The sequence below is a fragment of the Apium graveolens genome, chromosome 9 (genome assembly GCF_009905375.1).
Source record: "Apium graveolens cultivar Ventura chromosome 9, ASM990537v1, whole genome shotgun sequence".
Taxonomy (NCBI): domain Eukaryota; kingdom Viridiplantae; phylum Streptophyta; class Magnoliopsida; order Apiales; family Apiaceae; genus Apium; species Apium graveolens.
The window spans coordinates 151,149,454-151,155,640 of NC_133655.1; the positions used below are offsets into that span (position 1 = coordinate 151,149,454).

The 6,187-nt window shown below is 40.8% G+C and overlaps 1 non-coding gene across 1 annotated transcript; it reads left to right on the top strand.

Moving 5' to 3' along the window:
- The first annotated feature begins 3,621 nt into the window (after nucleotides 1-3,621).
- Nucleotides 3,622-3,728, top strand: LOC141687783 (small nucleolar RNA R71). Its single transcript, XR_012561266.1, has one exon. It is a non-coding gene; the product is annotated as a small nucleolar RNA R71 (small nucleolar RNA).
- Nucleotides 3,729-6,187: the final 2,459 nt, after the last annotated feature.

Consider the following 6,187-nt stretch of genomic DNA (forward strand, 5'->3'; position numbering starts at 1 on the left):
AGTCATAGTGTAGATAGCTTCTGCAGATTCATTGGGAATATGAATCTCAATTTCCAATTTGTCGAATTCCTTGATTAAGTCTTCACACGAAGTTAACCGATTCAATCTTTCTTTCCTGCTCAGTGCATCTGCTACAACATTTGCTTTCCCTGGATGATAACTAATCGTGACGTCGTAATCCTTTATCAATTCCAGCCATCGACGTTGTCGCATGTTCAGCTCCTTTTGCGTAAAGATATACTTTAGACTTTTATGATCTGTGTAAATTTCACATTTTTCACCGTAGAGACAATGTCTCCAAAGCTTCAACGCAAATACGATCGCTGCCAATTCCAAATCATGAGTGGGATATTTTTGTTCATGAGGTTTAAGTTATCTCGAAGCATATGCGATGACGTTACCGTGCTGCATCAGTACACATCCTAACCCGCGATACGAAGCGTCGCTGAAAATGACGAAATTTCCTAGCTCGTCTGGCAATACAAGTACTAATGCGGTTACTAACCGATTTTTCAGCTCTTGAAAACTTTCTTCACACTTATCACTCCATTCAAACTTTTCACTTTTTCGAGTTAACTTGGTCAGCGGCGTTGCTATTTTCGCAAAATCTTTGACAAACCTTCGATAATATCCTGCCAATCCCAAGAAACTTCGAACTTCTATCGGCGTCCTTGGTCTTTCCCAATTTAACACAGCTTCAATCTTCGCTGGATCGACTTGGATGCCTTCTCTACTGATAATATGCCCTAGAAATTGTACTTCTCTTAACCAGAATTCAAATTTCGAAAATTTTGCGTATAATTGCTCTTTCCTCAAAATTTCCAAAGCTATTCTCAAGTGTTCTGCATGCTCTTCTTCTGACTTAGAGTAAATCAAGATGTCATCAATGAATACAATCACGAATTTATCCAAATTTTTCTTGAATACTATGTTCATCAAATCCATGAATGCTGCTGGCGTGTTTGTCAGACCAAATGCCATTACCAAAAACTCGTAATGCCCATATCTTGTACGAAACGCAGTCTTTTGAATATCTTCAGCTTTAATCTTCAATTGATGATAGCCTGATCGCAAATCTATTTTTGAAAACCATGCTGCTACTTTTAGCTGATCGAACAAATCATCGATTCTCGGTAAGGGATACTTGTTCTTGATAGTGAGTTTATTCAGTTCACTATAGTCAATGCATAATCGCATGCTGCCGTCCTTCTTCTTCACAAATAACACCGGTGCACCCCATGGGGATACACTAGGTCGTATGATGCCTCGGTCTAGAAGATCTTGCAGTTGCGTTGACAATTCCTTCATTTCGACTGGAGCCATCCGATATGGAGCTTTCGAAACTGGTTCTGTACCTGGTGCTAGATCAATTGTGAACTCAATTTCTCGATCTGGTGGTAACCCTGGAAGCTCGTCTGGAAAGACGTCTGGAAACTCGCACACAATTGGAATATCTTCTATTCTAGGACTTCCTCTTTCAGTATCTAACACATAAGCTATGTATGCCTCACATCCTTGTCGAAGCAATCGTTTAGTCTGCATCACAGTAAGAAATTTCTTCTGCTGTTTTTCGCCTTTGAATATTACCGTTGCATTTTCCGCAGTTCGCAATTTGACTCTCTTATTCGCGCAATCTATCTGAGCGTTATGACATGCTAAACAATCCATTCCCAAGATAATATCGAATTCTCCTAGCTTAAAAGGAATTAAATCTACCGAAAAATGATGTCCGGCTATTTCTATATCACACGCAGGACATACTCGATCTACCGGAACTTGGTCGTCATTCGCTAATTTTATAATTAACGTTTCACCCAACCATTTGATTTCACAATGTAACTTATCAAGAAATTCTTCAGAAACAAATGAACGAGTAGCTCCAGAATCAATTAATACTTTTGAAATTACGGAATTCACCAAAAGTGTACCTGCAATAACACTCGGACTCTGCACCAAGAGATTATGCTGGACTGCCACTCAGCCACTTATGCATTTGATGGTACCAAGAGATTCAAATGGTATATCTAGCTTTCGCTTCCAGGGAGAAGTGTTCAGATATTGTAATTGCTCGTTGCTATCTTCATCATCACTGTCAAATTCCCCCACTAAGGCCTTTTCCAATGCATCAGACATTAGCATGTGATCGAGTTCCGAAGTAACCGCAGAATCAATCACATCCACTTTTAAGCACTCCTCATCTTCTGTAGGAAATTTCATTGCCTTGAATACGTTGAAGGTCACATCCTGATCTTGAACTCGCATAGTAAGTTCTCCTTTTTGCACATCTATCAAGGTACGGCCAGTAGCGACATGTATGTGGGTTTTGGATCGGGTAGGTCCAGCTTTTTAAAGATCGACAACGGCATCAGATTAATGCTTGCTCCCAAATCACAAAGGCACTTGTCAAAAGTTAGATTGCCAATGGTGCAAGGAATGGTGAAGCTTCCTGGATCTTTCAGTTTTGGTGGTAACTTTTGTTGCAGAACCGCGCTGCATTCTTCCGTGAGAGCAACGGTTTCAAGGTAATCCAGTTTCACCTTCCTTGAAAGAATAGTCTTCATAAACTTCGCATAACTAGGCATTTGTTCCAGAGCCTCAGCGAAAGGTATATTGATGTGAAGTTTCTTGAACACCTCCAGAAACTTCCCGAACTGTCTATCCAGCTTTTGTTGCTGCAATCTCTTAGGAAAAGGTGGTGGAGGATAGAGCTGTTTCTCCCCTGTATTAGCCTCAGGCAGAGTGTGTTCAACAGTAGTCTTCCTTGGTTCCGCCGCTTTCTCCCTTTGCTTAGATTCTTCATCTCGAACTTCAGCTTCGACTTCTTTTGCCTTTTCAGCATCAGCTACTTTTCCAGACCTTAAGGTAATAGCCTTGACTTGCTCTTTAGCTTCCTTCCTGCCTGGTACTTCCGTGTCACTGGGAAGAGTGCCAGGTTGACGATTGAGCACTGCATTGGCTAATTGACCGATTTGATTTTCCAAGGTCTTGATAGAAACCGCCTGACTCTTGCACAACAGCTTAAGTTCCTCAAAATCAGCACTAGTAGGTGCAGCTGCACTTCCCTGTTGAGGATATGATTGTCTTGTAGCATACTGCTGTGGTTGCTGGAATCCAGGTGGGTTAAACTGTTTACTCACTCCTTGCTGATATGGTGGCTGAATAGCATTCTGATTATTTCCCCAGTTGAAACTTGGATGATTTCTGTTGTTAGGATGATAGGTCGCTGGCACAGGCTGCTGTTGTCGCTGATAATTATTCACATACTGAACAGATTCGTTGACAAGAGAACACTGATCCGTAGCATGAGAACCTGCACAAAGCTCACAAACCATAGCTATTTGATTAACTCCATACGTAGCCAAAGAATCAACCTTCATTGATAGCGCTTGGAGCTGGGCTGCAATAGCGGTGGCTGCATCAACTTCCAGAATACCTGCTACCTTGCCTGATGTCATCCTCTGAGTTGGGTTTTCATGCTCATTTGCAGCCATCGTCTCAATAAGATTGTACGCCTCAGTATAGCTTTTAGCCCATAAGGCGCCTCCAGCTGCTGCATCGAGCATGGGCCGAGATTGAGCCCCCAAACCATTATAAAAACCAGTGATTACCATCCAATCCGGCATTCCATGATGTGGACATTTTCTCAACATTTCCTTGTAGCGTTCCCAAGCCTCGCACATATATTCTGTAGGTTGCTGCGCAAACTGAGTAAGAGCACTCCTCATAGCAGCAGTCTTTGCCATTGGATAAAACTTCACCAGAAACTTTTGCGCAAGATCTTGCCACGTAGTGATTGACCCAGCTGGTTCAGAATGTAACCAGTCTTTAGCCTTATCCCTCAGTGAGAATGGGAAAAGCCTCAACTTGATAGCCTCATCAGTCACGCCATTATACTTAAACGTGCTGCAGATCTCGACAAAATTCCTTATGTGCATGTTGGGGTCTTCAGTTGCCGCTCCTCTAAAAGAAACAGAATTCTGCACCATCTGAATAGTGCCCGGCTTGATTTCAAAGGTGTTAGCTTGAATAGCCGGATGAAGGATGCTTGACTGAATGTCATCAATTTTAGGCCGAGAAAAATCCATAAGAGCTGGATCAGCTTGAACAATATGATCTCCCATGTTTACTGGTTCTTTCTGCTCAGTTCCTGAATCCGAATCCTCAAAATCTAACTTCTCCGGTGTATCAAGAACTTCGTCTTTCTCCTCAGCTGTATCTAAGGTCCTCTTGCGAGCACGAGAACGAGTTTGCATAAACGTTTGCTAAAGTACCTGAAACACAACCGAAAAGAGTAATTAACTACTACGTCCTAATCACTGAGTCCTAATGACCAATGATGGTAAGTACATAAACTAAACAAATACGCCGAGTCCCCGGCAGCGGCGCCAAAAACTTGTTAGGGCGAAATCACGCACTAATATTCACGCAAGTATACGCGTTCGCAAGTAATATAGAATACTTTCTAGTTCGTTCCCTCAGAGAATCAGACTAATTTATTGTCTAATTTAACTCACTCACCAATGTATGATTACTTCTCAATGTTTAGATAATAACACTTAAAATTGTTGATTAAATATTAACTATAATTAACTACTTAATTAATCACTTAACTAACACTTCAATTTATCAATAATAAAACACTCATAAGATCACAACTTCATTATTACTTCCTTCTATAGCCATAGTTATTACCTTTAGCATGTGACAGTGATGATATTAATCGAATAACACAAAACTGATAAAAGCCAACTTTCATTGTACTAATACCATTCTACCAAACATCCACAATTAAGATAGAAATTGAATAGTCATCAATTATGTTGAGTTCCTATATGTCTACAGAAATTGACAACACAACGATTTAAGCACAAGTTATTCCTTTTGATTACATAGGGCAAATAAAATTGTTAGAGTTACCCACTAATCATGCACAACGTACATGAACCTATGCTAGCATGGCAAGTTCTAAATCTCAAGATCCACCGTCGCTTCACAAGAGATTAACACCCTATCTTATATGTTCGCGACTCACATAAGACGAATACGCACAACCAATACTAGATATCATGCAATCATCACACACTAAAGTATTAAACAATTAACTAAAGAATTCCATAATAAATCCGTTGCAACCCCATGATCACGATTAGCCCATAATAGAACTTATCGCCATCATGGGTTCATATGAAATTATGATAAACGAACACAAGAAAATAACAACTAAACTAATTATATTAAAACAGAGTACGTCACAAGAGTAAATAAGTCAAAGCAAGAAAATTAGCATCCAACGTTACAACGAAACAAGAATCACAAGAATATATGCTTCCTCTTCGTTGCCGTGTGCTAAATCGGTCTTTTTCCTTATCTCCTTCGCTTCTTGCAAAACACAATCTAAAACATAATCCCCTCTTAATACTCTGTGAAAAACGTCTCAAATCTACTTATATAATAGTCCCATAAAACTCAGATTACATAGAAGTTGGAAGCCAAACAGAAGTAGAAGTCTAAAACAACATATTATTTTCCCCGACCCTGCGCGGCCGCTCAGCATTTCTGCGCGGGCGCGTAAGGCTGCTGCGCGGCCGCTCAGCATTGCTGCGCGGGCGCGCAGGACCCTACTGGAAAATTTCCAGGTTTGCTCCGTTTCTTCGCCGTAATCTGCCCGTTCTTTTCCTCTCGCAATGGTGAACACATGCCAAGGCTTATTCTTGATGATTCCTCCTGCGAAATGCAACTAATACCCTGAAATGTATAAACACTAGAAAAACGCATCAAATACACAAAATACTTGATTTCAAGACACCAATTTAAGTCATTTTAAGACGTTCTAAGTGGTATAAAATGCCACTTATCAACCGTTAGCGGCCCTACAGCCGGATTATTATATGAGACAGCGATTACAGTCAGTGTTGATGAGTGCTACTTGGGAGCTGGATGATTTGACTCGTAATGGACCTCCTTCTTTTGCAGAGTTCTACAGGTTTTTTCGCTTGGCATAGACTTTGGTCCAGGCACTTAGAGAGGAGCTTAGGCGTATTCCGCCTGGGTTCTGAGAGGGTTTGAGACGGTGACTCCAGAGTGCATGTGTATATAGAGGCAGCATAGTATAACCTAGTGAGTAGTGTGTATGTGTGTATCAGTAGTTTAACTTGTAGTAGTAGTTTAACTTGTAGCGATAGTGTGA